Source organism: Lucilia sericata, unplaced genomic scaffold (genome assembly GCF_015586225.1).
Source record: "Lucilia sericata isolate MDLA Ls3-8-SP2 unplaced genomic scaffold, ASM1558622v1 Contig000251F_arrow, whole genome shotgun sequence".
Lineage (NCBI taxonomy): Eukaryota > Metazoa > Arthropoda > Insecta > Diptera > Calliphoridae > Lucilia > Lucilia sericata.
The window spans coordinates 9,266-33,045 of NW_023994277.1; the positions used below are offsets into that span (position 1 = coordinate 9,266).

Sequence of the window (23,780 nt, forward strand, 5' to 3'; positions counted from 1 at the left end):
TCTAGGCTGTAGTCTAGTCTATAGACTGGTTAATAGTCTAGTCTGCTGTTAAGTCTATAGTCTAGTCTATTGTCCTATGTGTAGTCTAGTCTATTGTCCTGTGTGTAGTCTAGTCGTTTCTATGGTCTAGTATATGGTCTAATCCATAGCCTAGTCTATAGTCTATAGTCTATAATCAAGCTATAGTCTAGTCTATAGCCTAGTCTATTGTCTAGTTTATAGTCTATAGTCTAGTTTATAGTCTATAGTCTAGTTTTCAGTCTAGTCTTCTGTTTAGTCTACAGTCTAGTCTATTGGCCTGTGTATAGTCTAGTCTTTTCTATAGTCTAGTATATGGTCTAATCCGTAGCCTAGTCTATAGTCTATAATCAAGCTTATAGTCTATTGTCTAGTCTACAGTATTGTCTATAGTCTAGTCTATTGTCCTGCATATAGTCTAGTATAAAGTCTAGTCTAGTATATAGTCTAGTATATAATTTAGTAGTCTAGTCTAGTATATAGTCTAGCCTATAGTCTTGTCTATAGTCTTGTCTATAGTGTAATCTATAGTCTTACCTATAGTTTAGTCTTCAGTCTAGTCTATAGTCTATTCTATTGTCCTGCATGTAGTCTAGTCCGTAGTCGAGTGTATAGTCTAGTCCATATTCTAGTTTAAAGTCTAGTGTATAGTCGAGTCTATAGTCTAGTCTATGGTCTAGTTCATAGTCTAGACAATAGCTTTGTCTATAGTCTAGTCTTCAGTCTAGTCTATATTCTAGGCTTTGGTCCTGTAGATAGTCTAGTCTGTAGTCTATTATATAGTCTAGTCTACAGTGTAGTCTGTAGTCTTGTATTATAGTCATTGTTATAGTATAAGTAGTGTGAACTGAAATCTAGTTTATGGTCTTGTGTATAAAAAAACATTTTAAATTCGCTTTTATTTCACTCACCTGATCAACTTCAATAAAACCTTGCGCATGTGGCGAACGAGCTGTTCTCCACTTGGCCACAGCAATGCCCACAAATATGGCTGCCATTAAGGCGATGCCGGCAAAGGATAAAGTGAAATAGACATTGCGACCCTCCTTATTCGCATGCGCCGGTGAATGAGAGAATTCTCTGCGTAGAGAGAAGCTCTGCAAAAAGAAAGGATATGTTTTAGGTAAATACGGGTATAGAGAGCGTAAGCGAAATACCGATTCGCGATGACCCAAATCATGGGACATGAAGTGTTGGACAGCAGGTTCGGCCTCTTGATGGGCGACGGCGGCGGCTACATCCTCCACAGCACGCTGGACAGCCTCATCATCCACGGTGGGCAGGATGGTTTGGGTTTTGGTGCTGTGAAAAGAGAAATAGAAATTAATATGATAAACTTGTTTAAAATTTGGATTACTTACCTTAAGGTAGCCTCCAAATATTCCTCAGCTGCCAGATCTTTGTCACTGTGAGCAATTTTGTGGGATCTACGATAGACTCATCTTTGCTGGTTTTGGATTCTTCACTGGTAAAGGCTCCTGAATCTTGTTCGGCTTTAACCATATCGTCCACTTTCTTGGCCTCCAAACGCAATTTTTCCTCACGCAATTTCTCACGTTCAGCAGCTCTTTGCTCCTTGCGTTGTTTCTCGGCCAAACGTAAACGTTCCTTTTCGGCAACCTTGCGTTCAATTTCCACACGATATTTATCTAAAATGGCAGCCTCAGCTTCTTCACTCATGCCCAAAGAAGAGCCGGGAATGTCATCTTTACTGCGCAAAGCCAAAATGTAATCATTCATGAGCTGAGAAATCTTATTGGACAATTCAGGATAACGTTTAAGCATGGTCATGGACTGATTAACAGCACGATCGATATCAATCAAACGTTCCAAAGTGCGAGGACGTTCTGAGGCGGCAGCCTCCAAACCGCCAGCACCACCGGAATTCAAGAGATGACGATAATGAGCCAAAGCATGAGCACGATCCTTGTGTAAAGCACGCAATAATTTCTGCAAACATTTCTCCACATGATGAGCCTTTAAAAAGTAAAATTGTACAAAACATATAATACCGCAACTCAGTAACACATTTTGTTTTTAAGAGAAGAAAGAGGAAACGTAATGTAGGAGAAGGAAAGGAATGTTGAACACACACACACAACATGAAATTCTTGAAAATATATTTCTTACACGAACGAGATGATTATGTGTGAGTTGGGGCGAGAGTTGCTGGGACTGTCAGTCACACAGTCAGTCAGTCTGTCTGTCTGTCGGTCTGTCTGTTCGTACATTTTAAAACTACTTACATTTGGTGGTTGCTCTGTTAGGGCCTGTGTGTAGCATGTCATCGCCTCACGTTTACGTTGATTTATGTGTGCCAAAACACGTTGCTGATGCATGGCTGCCAATTGGTGTTTTTCCGCATTACCTTCCTCTTCGAGTGCCTGAACAGAAGTCTAAAATTACATTCCCATATAAAGATGTATTGTACATTTAAGAGAGAAAGATTATCAGAAAGAAGTTGGCTTTTTTTTTTGGTTTTGTAAATTTTGGCTAAAAATTTGAAAATTTTCTTAAATATTTCTTTTTTTGGTGTCATGATTTTTGTTTTGTTGATTTTGGGTGATTTTTTTGCGATAGAAACAAAGAAGTTTTGCTGGGAATATGTTTAAGAAACTGTGTATTGGTTCTAACTACTAATGGGTTAGTTATACAAAAATACAAATGTTGTTCGAGTTTGAGAAGGTTGGGTGGGATCTGTTTAAAATGTTAAACTACTGAGTGCAAATTCTACTAAAGAAATCAACCTTTAAATAAAAGTATTCAATATGTTTTCAAAAAAGGAATTCCTTTTTTATCTAAGGAATTCCTTTAGACTACCATCAACATGCAGTTTACGATTAACATGAGTTAATGGTGTGAATTTTTAAACCAAAATGAGGAAAACGAGGGGGGGGGGGGAGGTAGTGAAATGACAATGAGTGAGTGGATTGACAAAAATCTTATGTTTGGGGGAGTAAGTGAATAAATTTGAATATATTTAAAAAGAATACGCACAGTGACAAAGTGAATGAATAATAATTCCTGTTTAATAGTTTGTAGAGCTCCTACAAGATTTGGGAATTCAAATTTCTGAAAGTCTTTAAAATGAAGCCTTTATAACAGTGCAATATTGAATTTGACTCAGGACAACTGTGTGCTCATTTTTGCTGTTGAATCGATTCAATCTTTGGACTAAATGATCGTATTGCTTAGGAGAATATCGAACTTTGAAAGATGCATAAAGTAGTTCCAAAATTGTTGGCCTAAAGTTGCACTCTAATCTTTGGGAAATTGGGAAAGATGTAGTGAAGGTAATAGGAAGAGAAACTAGATCGTGTACATTTGCGAAATCAGTCGTCATGAATAACCGTTTGATCATTTATTCGAGCAGCAGTATAAGTGATTAACTGCATAAAAGCGAAATTCATTTCATCTTCCTGGAACCGATATACCAGGTTCAAATCATTCGCTGCTTGAAAGCGGAATTCATTTCCTTTTCCTGGAGGCTTTACACCATTCAATTCAAATGATTCGACTTCTCAATAGCCCAATAGTTCCATCAGTTCAGTTTTGGAATAAATTCCGTTAAAACCGAAACATCAGCTTAAACAATGTTGTAGTTTAAAACAGTGGGAGATTCGGAAGAGATGTGGTCTTCCGAATCTCCCACTAGCTTTATCGAAGCTACCAATCTGTCAACCGCAAAAGAGAATGGACTGTTTCTGGTGTTTTGAGTAAGTCGTTTATCGTGGAATAGAGAAGGAGAATAATAGTAAACATTGATGATAATAAAGGTATAGTTTTCCAGAACGGAGCAAGATAAATGTTAGCAGGTTCTCAAGAGCCAACAATGTGTAATCGATCTCTATAAGCTACCAATCCGCAAAAGAGGATGGACTGCTTGTCTTTTGAGTAAGTAGTTTATCGTGGAGAAGGGAATAAAGGTATTGCTTCCCAGAATGCTGCAACACAAATGTTAGCAGCTTCTCAGAGCCTACCTCTTGAGCGTAATGAGATGAAGGAAAAGGAATTCATTACCTTTATTAGTAACAGATGTCTTCGTAATGACAAGAACTCCCATGCTTTGATTACAACTTCTGAAGGTTCATCGGAGACAACGCATTAGTTTGCACGACCATGATGGAGATGAAGCCATCAGAGGCACATTCCCTTCTCTAAATCATGAAAATATTGGACAATGACTTGGTCATCGAATTTGCGGTTAGTTCTTACTAGTTAGGGATCCTCTTAAGGATGCTCATTAAGTTTGATCCACGATTGGCCAGAAAACAGAGTAACTGAAGTTTAAGTTTCTGACAGTGAATAGATCTTTGATAGAAGATCTTGAAACTCAGCGACCCTAAAGTTTTCTCAATTATACAGGTTTTCCCATCCCGAAACTCCACTGTGTCGATTCAATGGTTCAGATGAGACAATCAAAAGATATTTTATATTAAAGCTGGAGGAGTTTTAAACCCTGTTGACAATATTTTGAAATCTTTGGACGATCTTGAAGCTGTTCACTTCAGCTTAAAAGTTGAGGAACAGCATTAGATCAGAACTCAACCAATTTTCTTAAAAAATAAGATCCAGTCTAAGATCCATTTGTACAGAAATCGTTAAATTTTTCTTAATTTTGGAAGTCTGTGTTGTTGGAGCAACAAACATCAACTAAATCTGCACAGATATATATACAAAGCATTGCAGGGTTTTAACTCTGGATGTTTTAGATCTGGGTCACAATTGTATTTTTCTTAATTTTGAAAGTCTGAGTTGTTGAGGCAACAAATTTAAACTTGAACTGGACTGTAACCCAAAATTTATTTCAGTAGTTTCAACTTTGAAAGTTTAAGATCTGGAACACCATTGACAAGTTTGAATTGGAAAAGATTTGAAGAATTCTTCAAGGTATTTTGTTGTTGTTGTAACAGTTCGACTGTGGCCGGGGGAAAAATTTCAATTGATACAACTGTCGCTGGATTGACAATCTTTGGCCGAATATGACTCGGGACGTTCCGGAGCGAAGATCCAATTGTCGTTGGGAACGTTTTGTAATTTTGCTTTGATTTGGAAGTTTAAATGTCAAAACAAATGATCGCGGATTGAATTGATCTAATTCTAGAAGATTTGTTGAAAATTAAAGAGCTTTAGCATGGATATGATCTAAAGGCTTTGGAAATTTTAAGTTCTCTTATTAAGGAAGTTTTATAACCCCAAATAACTTGCATAAGATTAAATCTAGTGGACAACTTTTGGAAAATTTTAAGAATTTTAAGAGTTTTTTAAAGGAATCCTATGTATATATGATTTAATCTTTAAATTCTTTAATATGAAAGAACTGTTTTAAGTTTCTAATAGTTTCCTTTATGTTCTAATAACATCTGCCTTTACAATACAAAAAAAAAAAACCTTTTCTCTTAGCCACTAACAACCAAATACAGTTCATAAACATACTCCACAAGCCTCATTAAGTCTCCATGGGAATAGGTTATTTAGAAAAACCAGGGGGTAGGAATGTGAATAGTAACGCATTTTCTGCTTTAAATGTATATAAATTTTTTCTGCTTCTTTTTGCTTTAGATAATTAGATTACAGATAATTTTCCAACTAACTAAATTTTATAATTTGCTTATTATATTTATTATTTTATGGTAATTGTAGTGGTAAAGTACAACAGAAAAAAAAAACATAATTTTAGTAGTAGTAGTAGTGGTAGTATTATTATTGTTGTAAATAAATGTAGTATTTAGTAGTAGTAGTAGTAGTAAAAGCAACAAAGCTTTGAAAAATAATCAGATTAATAACCAATTTATGTATTTAAAATTATGTATTATTACAGCAAATCATTATCATGTTTATTTAGGGAGTAATCAAATATTTTAGCTAAATTTCAAATTAAATTTATTTTGATAATCATTATCATCATCATCATTATCATTAGCACCATACTACAGAAAATTTAATATATTTATTATAAAGATTTATATTTATACAATATATATAAAAGCTTCATATCTGATGATTCTTTCGCTCCCATTATTATGCACAACTACAACTAAAGAAAAAAATAACACAGAATACATAAACAAATACGTTTACTTGATACAGATACACTAAATAGTTATATACAAAGACATAAACATACTAATAATGTAATGATAAGAAAAGAAAACTTCAAATGATAAAGAAACAAAAAATTTTCCAAACTAAAATCGTCAACTTTTTGTTAATGTTATAGTAATGAAAATGAAATGTATATGAGCAACTTAAACATGACTTGTAACTTAAAAATATATTTAGTTTAGACAGTTAAGAGTTTGTACTAGTTAGGCTGCTATTGCCTTAAAATATATTTAATTAAAAATTGCTTGAAACTTACCTGGAAACGTGCTGTCATTCTCTGTTTGAAACTTTGGGCAGCCTTGGGATCAGCCAAACGCATATCTTGATATTTTTCCTCCAAATCAGACCAGTCCTTCATGACTCGTGTTACCTTTTCACGATGCGATTCCTCGAGGCGCTGTTGGGCTTCCTTGTTTTAGAATTTATTTGGGTTTTGATAATTAAAAAAAATGCCTGGGCATGGGAAAACACTTACTTTTTGACTTACTTTGTAGCTCTGGTGTTCATAATGGGGATCGAAGTGTGTAAAGTAAGGATCGGGTGTGGGTTGTCCGGTTGTGGGTGGCATTGGCAAATCACCATTTGATTTGCTGTTAACTTCTCCACCCAAAGTTTTTTGTTCTTCCTTCTTTGTCAGCGTAGGTTTAGCACCACTAGAGCTACCCTGTTGATCATAATTATCTGCTGTATCTTCTTCATAATTATCCTCCACAGAATCATATTCAGCATTAGCATCATCTCCTGTGGCAGCCGCTTCATCGGCAGCCATTTCATCTTCTTCATCGTCGGCCAATAAATCGTCTTCATCATCATCGTTATCTTCCATATCATCACCGTTGTCTTTAGAGTAGTTGGAATCATTGTCCTCGCTGCTGATATCATCTAAATCATCATTGATGGGATTAGTGATTTCAGCTGGGGGCAAAACGGGTAAATCGGTTTTCTTAACGCGTATTTCATCGGCTAAAGAAAGAGAAACAAAAGAAAATTCCCTTCAGTTTTAAGAAATTTGCTAAATAACAGGAAAATTGTTAATGTAAAGGAAGGTTTTTGTGAAATTGAGGTAATCTAAAGCAATCTGAATAAATTTCAGGGACATTGCATGCTTATTTTGTCATCTACGAAACTTATTTTTTAATAAAATCACTTTCGATTTAATTCTTTGCAAAATCGGCCGCAGGATGCTGAAAGAAATTTCTTTCAAAAATCTTTGATATAACAAGTTTGTTAAGAGAAACCTTTAGAATAACTTCTAGAAGAAAGTTTTTGCGATACTGAGGAAATTGGAACATTATTTCGACTTTAAAGCAACAGAACTTTGATAGGAAAGAGTGGAACGTCTAAAACAATGGTTTATTACATGGAACAACAAGATATATAGGGAAAGAAAGATTCCAACATTATTAGTGACTCAAACTCAATCACAAACAAGATCCATACAATCAACTTCAACTCTCCAGGAAGAATTGGGGAGATTATTATTTAATTCGGAAATATTAACTGATTCAGCATTGAAGCTATCAACCTTTTTTAAATCTAAAGATTAGATTTCGTTGGTTCGAAGGACCAATCAGTTTCTGCGACTTGTCAACAGTAGTTTTGTATCTGGATCAATATCAATATCTCATTAGCGGACAACATCTATGGCTATTCAACAGAGAACAGAAAGACCAATTGTATTATAAACTAAAGGTTTCATTAGTAGCTGATTACCTGCCACCCAATCCAGCAATATTTGTTACAAAAAGATCATAGGAGTGCACTGAATAAAGACAGGGATTGTTTGGATCAAAGGACCAATTGATTAAAGGAACTAAATAAAAATCGAAGACACCACAGCAAGAATCTTGAACCTTAACTTTCTGCGAATCACGGGAACTTTACAATAATGGTTTTGGATATCATATTGTCGGCTTGAAGGACCAATATTTTCGTAATCAGGAGATCTGATCAACTACATATTAATCACAGAAATACACACTAACACGCAATTGACAGTCCAGGAATATCAAATGGACCTTGGCATCAGTAGTATTTGATCAAAGATCTGGTATTTGTTAACGCGATCCCTGCGATCAATCTTTGGTGCAATATTCGACAAGTAGTTGGAACATAACAAGGATAGTTTGGTTTGATGGACCAATTGATTTGGGCAATCTATCTATTTGTCTATCTATCTATCTATCTATCTATCTATCTATCTATCTATCTATCTATCTATCTATCTATCTATCTATCTATCTATCTATCTATCTATCTATCTATCTATCTATCTATCTATCTATCTATCTATCTATCTATCTATCTATCTATCTATCTATCTATCTATCTATCTATCTATCTATCTATCTATCTATCTATCTATCTATCTATCTATCTATCTATCTATCTATCTATCTATCTATCTATCTATCTATCTATCTATCTATCTATCTATCTATCTATCTATCTATCTATCTATCTATCTATCTATCTATCTATCTATCTATCTATCTATCTATCTATCTATCTATCTATCTATCTATCTATCTATCTATCTATCTATCTATCTATCTATCTATCTATCTATCTATCTATCTATCTATCTATCGGAAGAAATCTTGTAGAAAATGTTTTAATTGATTTCGAAGCAGATCTTGGACAAGGTCCTAATGGACGAGATACATATTTTTGATTTGGCTTGATCAACAATATCAAATTACAATTTTAGATTGTCGGTTCGGAGGACCAATTACATAAAAGCGAGCGGATTTCTGGGTTGGTTTTAGGTTTAACTCATCCTTTCCCTTATAATATTTAAGATATCTTCTCAAAGTTGTATAAATCTCTTTTTAATTGTTGAAGATTTAATCCCAGAGATTTTTCAATCCTTTAGCTTTTCATTTTGCTATACTGCTCCCTTTATTTATCTGTATTCTTAGAGAATCTTTAAGCTAAAGAAATTTACAGGCCAATTGGTCACGTTTATCAAACATTTACTTTTCGAAATTGGGTTATATTTATTATTAGTTTGTTGGCTCTCGTCCTCTTTGACAAGGAATGCTATGTGAGAATGAATGTGAGCGAGTGTGTTTTGTGCTAGCTGTCTGTGTTTGTGATTTTAATCTCCTTCCGCTAAACTAGATACTTCGATTTATTCCAACACATATCTAGCGCATATTTAAGTCATTTGTAAAACAAACAATATTTTTTTCTTATTCTACTATTTCCTTTTTGTGTGTTTTAGTTAAAGGAAAAGTATATGTTAGTGAGTGTGTTTAGAGCAGGAGATAAGTGAAGGAATGTGTGTGCGTGTGTAGGTAGTTAGGTGGAGGGTTTAAATACTTTAGATTCATACTCACTTTTAAAATGTTTTGGACAGCATACAAATTCAACACCCGAAAACAAGGAAATGCCACATGGCAACAACATGGCAAAACTACGCATTTGCATGCCACGCTCTTGACAAGCAGCAGCACCAGTCTGATTCCACCTAACGAATGGCCAGCAACGTGAAGCATTGTGTATATGATCGAATAGACAACCTTCGGGTACTAATAAAGCATCCGATTGGAATGGTCCTTCTACAACAAAAAAAAAACATAAAACGGTCAGTTGCAAACTAAGTATAACAAACTACAACGACGACGGAAAGCTAAAGCTGTTGTTGTTGCTCTTCCTATTGAGACTTTAAAACAGAATTAGTTGTTTGTAAATAATATAGTTAGAACTTACCCAAGCAACGGAATGGTTTAATCCAACGATGGGCACCCTTACATTTATTAGCATTCAATGCACCCTGACGACACCAGCCACCTATTTTCTGATAGTGTGATGATTCTACTATATTGGTAATATCTCTGTTGGGATATGCCTGCAATTTTGGAGAGAGAAGAAAAAAAATGTTGTTAGATAAATAAATATGTTACACACAGTTTGTTTTAATACCAAAAATACTATAAATCTAAAAGAATGACAGTATACTGTAAGAAAATTTGGGTTATTGGTTAAGCTAGTGATCAGGGCAGCTTTATATTATGATAATTAACACCTGCTTATTGTAGCCTTAAGTGTTTATTTTCATTTACAATTTAAATTTTTATTTAATCTCGAAGAGTTTCAAAGTTATAAATAAATTTCTAAAATTAATCCTTAATTAATATTAATCATACGTACCCTAGTACGGTAATAGTTTTATTTAAATAACTTTTAGACTACTAAAGGGATTTAAATGAAATGTATGGCAAAGTTGTAGTGCACAACCTAAGCTTTTAGGAAAATTTAATGGAACGTAAAATATTTCTCCAGAATTTGACATTTAGGACTCAACTAAAACTGAAATGATTTTCACACAGTTGGTTTTCTTCCAGTGTAGTTTTTGTGTATCGAGAGTGTATATGAATAAGAGTTAATACTTTAATGTGTAAGTATATGTGTTCATATATGTATGCATTAATGTTAGAGTGTGTTTGTGTGTGTGTATGTATGTCTATTGAAACCATTGAGGTTTAAAAATAAAATGAACACCAAACAGCTCTAGAACATTATAAACTACACATGCAATAGCAGCAACAACAACATATACATTTTCAAACTCACATGTTTCTAGTTTTTAACTCTTTTCCTCTTTCTTTCCCATATTTATCTTTCCCTCTCTATCATACTTATAGACCATGAGCCAAATTTCGTATAAAACAAAAAAACGGAAACAGGAAATGGAGCATAACAAATCGATTTCAATAGAATTGAAGTCTTAAAATTGAATTTGTCTATCAAAGGTTTATATACATACATATTGTTGTTGTTTTTGTTAATTCCATGTTATTTATATTGTATGTGTGTTTTTTTTTTCCTATTGCCAAACATATACAAATTTTCTACACTCGTTTACACAACATTGTGTTTTAGGTATTTTAAAGAAAACAAAAGAGTTAAAAAAAACTAAATAAATGGAATATTTTTACCCCAATATACATACATATTTATAAGCAGACATAAATATACATTTTTGGTTATAGTAAAACTGCAGTAGTTTAGAGTTCGAAATAGAGATAGAGGTTTCAATGAAATATAAGAGAAAAATTGTTAAAATTTTTAAATTATATTTAAAGCAAAAACTAGTTAAATCATGAATATTTCTACAAATTCCAAAATTTTTTTGTTTTAAGGCTTAATTCCTCAAGTTTTATTAAGGAAAAAGTGAAAAAAATTGTTTGAAAAAATATATTTTTTTTGGCAACAAATTTTAGAATCAACAAAATATTTTGGGCTAACTTATTCACATTATATTATAGCCTTAAGTGTTTACTTTAAAATGCAATTTAAATTATTAATCTAGCTCATATAGTTGCCAAGTTATTGAAAATTTTATAAAAGTACTACCTAATTAATATCAATCATACGTACCCTGGTACAAAAATGGTTTTTTAACAATAACTTCTAAACTACTGCTGCAATTTCAAAGTAATGTAAGGACATTTTAAAGCACACAAGCTAAGCTTTTGGGGTATATAAAAACAAAGTTAAAGACACTAACAGCAAACGAACTATACACTTTTAAATTTTTAACTTAAAATTAAAAATTTAAAAAAAAAATAATTTTCTTTTCAAAATGTTCTTATTTTTTATATGTTATTGCATCCATATCTAACAAAATTAATTATTTTTAAATTTATTAGCCTTAAGTATTTTAAAAACAATTAAATATTTATAGGTTTTCTTGTTTTGAAAACCTATAAACAAATAAATTGCTTACTTTATCCCAAGCTAATGGCTTGTGTTATTTGTTTTATGTTTTAAACTTTATCCTTAATTTTTTTTCTGAAAACCTTAAGGCTTAAAACAAATACTATAAGACTTTATATGCCTTATTAATTTAAAAACTTTTGTTTGTTATTTTTCTAAATATTTATTTGTTTAGGGTTTGTTAAGGACCTAAGGATAAGCTAGTTTGTTTTTTTTTTGTTTCTTTAATAAACTAATAACATTAATAACCTTACTTATAGCTTTTTAGTTCATCATATTATGACAATTAAATTACTTAAACTTAATAATTTTTCTTTTGCTGCAAAATCTTTATACAACTATACATTCTTGTTAATTAAGTTTTGTATTTTATGTTTATGGTTTTCTAGTACTCCTAGAAGACTACTCCATTTGTTGTGGTTTTTTGGGTTGCGGCTGCTAGCATTTTATACTACACTACACTCTACTACTCTCTACTACTCTCTTACTTGATCAATGTTATTTTGCCAGACAATTTCATTATGTTATTTATTAGGGAAATATACGTAAATGATTTGATTATTTATACATACACATGTGTGTTAGAGAAATTTTTGATTTCAAACAAAAACCAACATTTACTCAAACATTATTTTAGGTTTTATACTTTGGGGATTTATTTTAAGTCATTTGCTTTAAACTTTAGTATATCATTATGTAGTTTTATTAATTGCTAGTATTTACAAATAATTTTAAGTTTTTGTTAATGTTTATCAAAATGCATAAAAGTTTAAAAGGCCAATAAGAAGTTTTAAGAGCTTCTAAATTAAAATAATGTAATTTGGTTTCAATAAAGATTAGTAGAAAATAATGTAGAAATAATTTAAATAACATCAAATTAAGTTTATTGCTTAAATATATTTAAGAATTTAAAAATTTAACAAAAATTTTAGCAAAAAATTATTTTTGCTATAAAATTTATTTGAGTTTTGGACTTCTATAGCAAACACATAAAATTAGTTTTTTATTAAATTTGTATAAGGATTTATAGCCTTAAATGTTGGCTTTCTATCACTGCTTAAATAAGTCTGTTAGCTTTTATCGTAAAAAAGTTATAAAGAAATTTCTTAAACTACTACCTAATTAATATCAATCATACGCCACCGTGTTCAAAAAGTATAATCATAAATATGTTCTAAACTACAAGTATAATGTAAAACCTTCAAATACAAAACTTTTAGCACAGAAAATAAACTTTTAGGGAATCATATTTGTAACTATTAAAGTTTCGTTTCAAATAAGTTACAGTATGTTAAAAGAAAACATATTTATATAAAACAAATTGTTGGAAATCTAAATTCGTTTAAAATTTATTTTTAATCTATCACTTTAATATGTTTGTTATTTGTCTTTTTTTCCTGTTTTATCCTATCTAAACAATTTCTATGTGAAATTATGTTACAGGAACAGATTTACTATCTTCTTGTCACTATTAAGTAGGTACAACTTCCTTTACTTTTTATATATATAGATTGGCAAATAGAAACATGTACAGCAGCTGCAGGAAAAGAGGTTACGCAAACATATTCCAGCAAAATGAAAGGAAATATATGAACTAAATTTAGCTCCCCTCTTTTTTTCTTGGCAAATAACGAGGTTAGACGAAAGAGTTATTTTGGAAAATGTAAGTAAGAACTAGAACTAGAACAAAACAAAAACAGAATTAGAACAGAACTAGAAGACAACTAGGACTAGAACAGAACTAGAACAGAACTGGAACAGAACTAGAACAGAACTAGAACAGAACTAAAACAGAACTAGAACAGAACTAGAACAGAACTAGAACAGAACTAGAACCGAACTAGAACAGAACTAGAACAGAACTAGAACAGAACTAGAACAGAACTAGAACAGAACTAGAACAGAACTAGAACATAACTAGAACAGAACTAGAACAGAACTAGAACAGAAATAGAGCAGAACAGAACTAGTAAAGAACTAGAACAGAACTAGAACAGAACTAGTAAAGAACTAGAACAGAACTAGAACATAACTAGAACAGAACTGGAACATAACTAGAACAGAACTAGAACAGAACTCGAACAGAACTAGAACTGAGCGAGAACTGAGCTAGAACTGAACTAGAACTAAACTAGAACTGAACTAGAACTGAACTAGAACTGAACTAGAACTGAACTAGAACTGAACTAGAACTGAACTAGAACTGAACTAGAACTGAACTAGAACTGAACTAGAACTGAACTAGAACTGAACTAGAACTGAACTAGAACTGAACTAGAACTGAACTAGAACTGAACTAGAACTGAACTAGAACAGAACTAGAACTGAACTAGAACTGAACTAGAACTGAACTAGAACTGAACTAGAACTGAAACTAGAACTGAACTAGAACTGAACAAGAATTGAACTAGAACTGAACTAGAACTGAACTAGAACTGAACTAGAAACTAGAGAACTAGAACTGAACTAGAACTGAACTAGAACTGAACTAGAACTGAACTAGAACTAGAACTGAACTAGAACTAGAACTGAACTAGAACTGAACTAGAACTGAACTAGAACTGAACTAGAACTGAACTAGAACTGAACTAGAACTGAACTAGAACTGAACTAGAACTGAACTAGAACTGAACTAGAACTGAACTAGAACTGAACTAGAACTGAACTAGAACTGAACTAGAACTGAACTAGAACTGAACTAGAACTGAACTAGAACTGAACTAGAACTGAACTAGAACTGAACTAGAACTGAACTAGAACTGAACTAGAACTGAACTAGAACTGAACTAGAACTGAACTAGAACTGAACTAGAACTGAACTAGAACTGAACTAGAACTGAACTAGAACTGAACTAGAACTGAACTAGAACTGAACTAGAACTGAACTAGAACTGAACTAGAACTGAACTAGAACTGAACTAGAACTGAACTAGAACTGAACTAGAACTGAACTAGAACTGAACTAGAACTGATCTAGAACTGAACTAGAACTGAACTAGAACTGACTAGAACTGAACTAGAACTAGAACTGAACTAGAACTGAACTAGAACTGAACTAGAACTGAACTAGAACTGAACTAGAACTGAACTAGAACTAAACTAGAACTGAACTAGAACTGAACTAGAACTGAACTAGGACTGAACTAGAACGGAACTAGAACTGAACTAGAACTGAACTAGAACTGAACTAGAACTGAACTAGAACTGAACTAGAACTGAACTAGAACTGAACTAGAACTGGACTAGAACTGAACTAGAACTGAACTAGAACTGAACTAGAACTGAACTAGAACTGAACTAGAACTGACTAGAACTGAACTAGAACTGAACTAGAACTGAACTAGAACTGAACTAGAACTGAACTAGAACTGAACTAGAACTGAACTAGAACTGAACTAGAACTGAACTAGAACTGAACTAGAACTGAACTAGAACTGAACTAGAACTGATCTGGAACTGAACTAGAACTAAACTAGAACTTAATAGAACTGAACTAAAACTAAACTAGAACTATACTAGAACTGAACTAGAACTATACTAGAACAGAACTAAACTACAACAGAACTGCAAAAATTATTTATATATATTTTTAAAGCTTCGGTTAACAGCTATCACGTTCAGATATAAATCATTTCATTCAAACTTCTACTTAGTGAGTTATCAATGAGAAACCACTAAGATGTAGGTGGCGTATGATTGATATTAATTAAGCTGATATTTTCGTTATTGGTTAATAACTCTTGTGTTTTAAAAGCAAACGGAGAAATTTTACAGCCATTTGATATTTAGCAATTAAGATTATTAGAAAACTTTATCTTTAACCTTTAGAATAATTTTCTAAGTATATAAAATTGCTATGAATTTAGAAGACGTTACAAAACAATTGTTTCTTTGTTTGATAAAATACATACATATTCGAGAGAACTGTTTAGACTAGCACTGAACTATATATACAAAAAATATATAAAATTCTAACTGAAGTTTTTGACAAAATGAAGTTTTAAAAGGATGAGTTTAAGCAGTTAATTTTTGTTTATGGAATACTCTTTTCCTACTTATTTAAAACTATTACTGATTTTTTTTTTTAATTTTTTTCTAAAGCTGGAAAAGTTAATGAGTTTAGTTGTAGTTAAGTTTTTCTATATATATTTTTTTGTAGTTGTAGTAGTTGTTGTTATAGTTTCCAAAACTACTTAACATACTCAGTGTAACCAAAGAGTCCTCTTTGGTACAGGGTGTCAGTGAATGGTGACTTGTATATATATTTATAACTGTATATGCAAAATTTTGCTGTTAGTTCATGTTATTGTTGCCGTTGTAAAACATACATGTCATAGACATGCATAAATGAGGACAATTTCCAATTTCATGTTTTTTTATGCTTTACATTGTAATGGTTTTCAAACTCAAATACACAACACAATAACGCAGCCAACAACAGCAACAACACTTTTATACATAAACACACAGTCATAATTTGAATGGTTTTGTACTCCCACATATATACACACTCACACATATGTATATACAAGTATGACCACTACAATTCACACTCTCTTTGCCTGTCCAACTCTGCCATGTAATAGTTTTACATATTACTACAATGGCGGCAAGAGCAAAAACTACAAATCCAACAACTAACATTTTAAGTATAACTGTTTATGACTCAAGTAGGGAAGCCAGGCAAAAAAAAAATCATGTATAGTGAAAGAGAAAAAAAAACATAACAGAAACAAAAACCTAACGGACCGTTTTATATTAACAAAAAAATATGTGGGTGTTTATGGGAATATGAGCGAGTGTAGTGTATGTGTAGAGAGAAGTGTAGTTTTTTTGTTATATTTCAGGGTTTTTAAACATGTTTCAAAGTGTAGGCAGGCATGGTAAAGGGTATTTAATAACAAGTACGTTTATAACACACTAACTCTTTGCCAATTCACCCCCTGGCTTCTATAGCTCTTGTTCATTTCAACAACTATTGGTTACTTTGCGGCGTTAAACTTAAAAGTTTTAAATAGTATTAAAAAACCACCAATTTTTCATATTTAAAGTAAAATAATGAGTTTGATTTAATGAAAATAAAGGAAAATTATTTAAACAATGATAACAAGCATTTTCCGTTATATTTAAAACCAATTTTAAGGAAAAATTATTTTCTTCCAAATTTTTTTTTTACTTTGAATGTTAAATTTTCTAGGGTTTAAGCTATACATACAACTCATAATTTTACGTTTAAAAGCCCTAAATGTTTACTATTAATTGCCGTTTGAATTATTCTTTTAGCTTGTTTCGTTAAAAAGTTATATTAAATTTTCCCTATAAACACCCTAATTAATATCAATCATACGCCACCTTGGCAATTACATTTTAATTGTTAATAACTCTAAAACTACTAGACCGATTTAAACAAAATGTATATCAGTGTTTAGAGCAGGAAATAGGTTTTAAGAAAATTATAAATTCAAATCTGTTTTGAATATATCCAAGCAGCTGTAGGCTGTTGAAATTGAGTATGTTAAAAATAAAAATTTTCTAAGCCCAAAAAAAATCAGTTTTTTGCATGGAAAATTAAATATATTTTTTAGAACTAGTAACAAAATAATTAAAATACCAAACATTTCAAACAATTTTGCTGAAGACTTAGTTTCTAAGTTATTTTTTCTATTTTTTTTATAAAAATTATTGTTAATCACTTATTTCGAGACTAACCTCGTAGTTAGTACAAGTTAACTAAATAAAACATAAAGCCATCCAACTGCAGAGAAAAAGACGAAAAAATAGCCCACAATTAATGGCTTCGTTTATATGGCTAGTTTGTCTTTTATACACATGTCTCTCTCTATACAATTTGTTTTAAATTAAACAAAAAAATCCTTACAAAATGAAACATTTACAGGCGCTTTAGCTCTACATTATACTTAACAAATTTAAATACTTGCTTATAGTTTTTTTCTTCTCACAAATAATATAAAAAACGAGCTCAAACAGAAAACTTATACACATACACAATTTTCCATGTCTGTGGTTGATTAATTGGGGTCATCATTACTGAAGGATATAAGTGGTTTCCTGTGCAGCTATACAACCTTACTTGTATTTTTTACACATTTTGCCCATATCATTTATACTCATATGACAAGCCAACAGCAGCAGCAACAACATACTACTTGTATTTTATAATTTTTTATGCCGTTTCATATGAATCTAGCAAAGCATACAGTAAAAAAAAACACACACAAACTTACTTGCAGTAAAAGGGAGTTTTACTATACTTTGGGGGTTATGGTGAAAATCAAATTTGTCATTAAGTCGAGTGTGAAATTAGCATAAATTGAACACCATTTCCCTTAAAATTGTTTTTGTTTTTCTGGTCAGTTTTATCTATAGTCCTAAAGGTATTTTATTATAAATTGTTGAACAACAATGAACAAAAATAAATAAAACAATTGAAGCGTAAAATATATTTTTAATATAAAAACTACTTAAATATGATGAGGGAAATTTGTTAACAATAAATAAAGTGTATAAAATATATTATATATATGACACCTAAATTGGCAATTTTTTATAAAAGGTTTAGACATTTTTGAAAGAATTTTTTATATGGAAAAATAAACTTTAACTGAATTAAAACTGAAAGAGAACTGACTTAACCTGAGTTAGAAAGAACTAGATCGGATAAGAACAGAACTGAACTACAAGAAACCGAACTAGAACAGAACTAAACAGAACTAAATAGAAACTAGAACAGAACTAGAACCGAACTAGAAGAGAACTAGAACAGACTAGAACAGACTATAAAGAACTAGAAGAACTGAACAGACTATAAACAGAACTAGAACAGAACTAGAACAGAACTAGAACATAACTAGAACAAGAAACTAGAATAGAACTAGAACGAACTAGAACATACTAGAATAGAACATAACAAACTAGAAAGAACGAGAACAGAACTATAAAAGAACTAGAACAGAACTAGAACAGAACTAGAACAGAACTAGAACAGAACTAGAACAGAACTAGAACAGAACTAGAACAGAACTAGAACAGAACTAGAACTGAACTAGAACAGAACTAGAACAGAACTAGAACAGAACTAGAACAGAACTAGAACAGAACTAGAACAGAACTAGAACAGAACTAGAACAGAACTAGAACAGAACTAGAACAGAACTAGAACAGAACTAGAACAGAACTAGAACAGAACTAGAACACTAGAACAGACTAGAACAGAACTAGAACAGAACTAGAATAGAACTAGAACTAGAACAGAACAGAACTAGAACAGAACTAGAACAGAACTAGAACTAGAACAGAACTAGAACAGAACTAGAACAGAACTAGAACAGAACTAGAACAGAACTAGAACAGAACTAGAACAGAACTAGAACAGAACTAGAACAGAACTAGAACAGAACTAGAACAGAACTAGAACAGAACTAGAACAGAACTAGAACAGAACTAGAACAGAACTAGAACAGAACTAGAACAGAACTAGAACAGAACTAGAACAGAACTAGAACAGAACTAGAACAGAACTAGAACAGAACTAGAACAGAACTAGAACAGAACTAGAACAGAACTAGAACAGAACTAGAACAGAACTAGAACAGAACTAGAACAGAACTAGAACAGAACTAGAACAGAACTAGAACAGAACAGAACTAGAACAAACTAGAATAGAACTAGAACAGAACTAGAACAGAACTAGAACAGAACTAGAACAGAACAAACTAGAACAGAACTAGAACAGAACTAGAACAGAACTAGAACAGAACTAGAACAGAACTAGAACAGAACTAGAACAGAACTAGAACAGAACTAGAATAGAACTAGAACAGAACTAGAACAGAACTAGAACAGAACTAGAACTAGAACAGAACTAGAACAGAACTAGAACAGAACTAGAACAGAACTAGAACAGAACTAGAACAGAACTAGAACAGAACTAGAACAGAACTAGAACAGAACTAGAACAGAACTAGAACAGAACTAGAACAGAACTAGAACAGAACTAGAACAGAACTAGAACAGAACTAGAACAGAACTAGAACAGAACTAGAACAGAACTAGAACAGAACTAGAACAGAACTAGAACAGAACTAGAACAGAACTAGAACAGAACTAGAACAGAGCTAGAACAGAACTAGAACAGAACTAGAACAGAACTAGAGCAGAACTAGAACAAGAACAGAACTAGAACAAGAACAGAACTAGAACAGAACTAGAACAGAACTAGAACAGAACTAGAACAGAACTAGAACAGAACTAGAACAGAACTAGAACAGAACTAGAACAGAACTAGAACAGAACTAGAACAGAACTAGAACAGAACTAGAACAGAACTAGAACAGAACTAGAACAGAACTAGAACAGAACTAGAACAGAACTAGAACAGAAAAAAAAAAGAACAGAACTAGAACAGAACTAGAACAGAACTAGAACAGAACTAGAACAGAACTAGAACAGAACTTGAACAGAACTAGAAACTAGAACAGAACAGAACTGAACAGAACTAGAACAGAACTAGAACAGAATAGAAAGAACTAGAACAGAACTAGAACAGAACTAGAACTAGAACAGAACCTAGAACAGAACTAGAACAGAACTAGAACAGAACTAGACAGAACTAGACAGAACTAAGAACAGAACTAGAACCGAACTAGAACAGAACTAGAACATGAACTAGAACAGAACTAGAACAGAACTACACTGAAACTAGAACAGAACTAGAACAGAACTGAACAGAAACTAGAACAGAACTAGAACAGAACTAGAACAGAACTAGACAGAACTAGAACAGAAACTAGAACAGAACTAGAACAGAACTAGAACAGAACTAGACAGAACTAGACAGAAACCTAGAACAGAACTAGAACAGAACTATGAACAGAACTAGAACAGAACTAGAACAGAACTAGAACAGAACTAGAAGAACAGAAACTAGAACAGAACTGCAGGAACAGAACTAGAACGAACTAGAACAGAACTAGAACAGAACTAGGACAGAACTAGGACAGAACAAGAATAAAACTAAAACAGAACTAATATTGCAATTACTCTTCTAACTAGTTTAGATTACATCATAATTAATATTAATCATACGCTACCGTATCAAGAAAAGTAAAAATATAAAATTTCTTTTAACTACAAAATCGATTACCGTAAATATATTTCTACATATCTATATATTTTTAGATTTTAACAATGTCGTTTTGCTAGACTGCCTATTTAAATATTAGAATCAACCAAAAACTTTTTACGCTTTTCTTAAGTATACCAATTTAAATTGCAATATCTAGCACCTGCTCCTTAATAGGTTTCCTTCTACTTCTTTTCCAGCAAGTCAATCACATTGAAAATTGAATTCCCTAAACATTACGTTATTTATATTAAATTAATATTTATTATATTTTTGTTTGTTTGTTGCCAGTTAGTTTAAAATATTTAACAGCCAAAACCCATTAGGATTTTATTTTTTTAATTTAAAATTATTTTCTCCTTTTCTACGTCTTCCACAGGCGGCACAAAGTTTGTTGGAATATTTTTTTTTGTTTTCCCTGGGGTTCGTTAGTTTTTTCTTTATTCATTCATTCAAAACATTTTTGGAAGCCTATTGTGAAATAAAAGTTTTTCATGCATATTTACGAAATATTAAAAAAAAAAAAAAACTACAAATTGAAAATACTAATATTTGTTACCCGTTTTTCTCACACGCATTCATCAGCATAAAAAAATAATAATGAAATAAAATAATTTCAGTTCGGGTAGCGGTGGTATTCACTTAATAATTTTTTCTGTTTTTTTTCGGGCCTTGTGTGCATAAGTATTGAGTGTTTTAATATGTGTGTGTGTTCTTAAATAAGAAAATTTTATAACAATGTTTATATTTTGTTTTGTATATTTTCCGTTAAACATTTTCATTATAAGATCGTTTCATTTGAACTAAAATATACACACGAACGTAAGTTAAGAGCAAACTTTTAAAAATGTTAGTGAAAATAGAATTTTGTAGACAGCCTACTTGGTGAAACCACCACTGAACTGAGATTCAACTACTAGAACAGAACTAGAGCAGAACAGAACTTGAACAGAACTGGAACAGAACTAGAACTGAACTAGGACTGAACTAGAACTGAACTAGAACTGAACTAGAACTGAACTAGAACTGAACTAGAACTGAACTAGAACTGAACTAGAACTGAACTAGAACTGAACTAGAACTGAACTAGAACTGAACTAGAACTGAACTAGAACTGAACTAGAACTGAACTAGAACTGAACTAGAACTGAACTAGAACTGAACTAGAACTGAACTAGAACTGAACTAGAACTGAACTAGAACTGAACTAGAACTGAACTAGAACTGAACTAGAACTGAACTAGAACTGAACTAGAACTGAACTAGAACTGAACTAGAACTGAACTTGAACTGAACTAGAACTGAACTACTGAACTAGAACTGAACTAGAACTGACTAGAACTGACTGAACTAGAACTGAACTAGAACTGAACTAGAACTGAACTAGAACTGAACTAGAAATGAAACTAGAACTGAACTAGAACTGAACTAGAACTGAACTAGAACTGAACTAGAACTGAACTAGAATGAACTAGAACTGAACTAGAACTGAACTAGAACTGAACTAGAACTGAACTAGAAAGAACTCGAACTGAACTAGAACTGAACTAGAACTAGAACTGAAACTAGAACTGAACTAGAAACTGAACTAGAAATGAACTAGAACTGAACTAGAACTGAACTAGAACTGAACTAGAACCTGACTAGAAGCTGAACTAGAACTGAACTAGAACTGAACTAGAACTGAACTAGAACTGAACTAGAACTGAACTAGAACTGAACTAGAACTGAACTAGAACTGAACTAGAACTGAACTAGAACTGAACTAGAACTGAACTAGAACTGAACTAGAACGAACTAGAACTGAACTAGAACTGAACTAGAACTGAACTAGAACTGAACTAGAACTGAACTAGAACTGAACTAGAACTGAACTAGAACTGAACTAGAACTGAACTAGAACTGAACTAGAACTGAACTAGAACTGAACTAGAACTGAACTAGAACTGAACTAGAACTGAACTAGAACTGAACTAGAACTGAACTAGACTGAACTAGAACTGAACTAGAACTGAACTAGAACTGAACTAGAACTGAACTAGAACTGAACTAGAACTGAACTAGAACTGAACTAGAACTGAACTAGAACTGAACTAGAACTGAACTAGAACTGAACTAGAACTGAACTAGAACTGAACTAGAACTGAACTAGAACTGAACTAGAACTGAACTAGAACTGAACTAGAACTGAACTAGAACTGAACTAGAACTGAACTAGAACTGAACTAGAACTGAACTAGAACTGAAGTATAACTGAACTAGAACTGAACTAGAACTGAACTAGAACTGAACTAGAACTAGAACTGAACTAGAACTGAACTAGAACTGAACTAGAACTGAATTAGAACTGAACTGAGCTAACCTAGAATCGTAATCGAAGACTTTAGGTTGCTGTGTTACCAATTGAAACATAAACCTAAATTACCAAAATCTTCTTTATACAGAAAGTAGGAAATATTTAAGAAACAAACCAACAAGTACCAACAACCTGCTATTATACAAATATATACACACAATTATCCTTAAATACAGTGGTATATATACGTGAGTTTATATATCGCTTAAGTATATGTAATATATATGTATATATAGAAAAAACTAAAGCTTTAATAGGCTTCAAAGCACATTTGGGTCGTCATGCTAAACCAACAACAAAGTTAATTTATATTAACAAAAAATAATAAAAAAAGAGAAAAAAAACCCGAACGTATAAAATCAACAGCTTCCATATTAAAGACCATTGCGTAGTTTTTAACTAAAATTAGCATCTTTCAAGAGAAAAACTCATACA

The 23,780-nt window shown here is 32.1% G+C and overlaps 1 pseudogene; it reads right to left on the reverse strand.

The window, feature by feature from the left end:
- Positions 1 to 872: 872 nt before the first annotated feature.
- LOC119602756 overlaps positions 873 to 23,780 on the reverse strand; it is a 130,931-nt pseudogene continuing 108,023 nt past the window's right edge.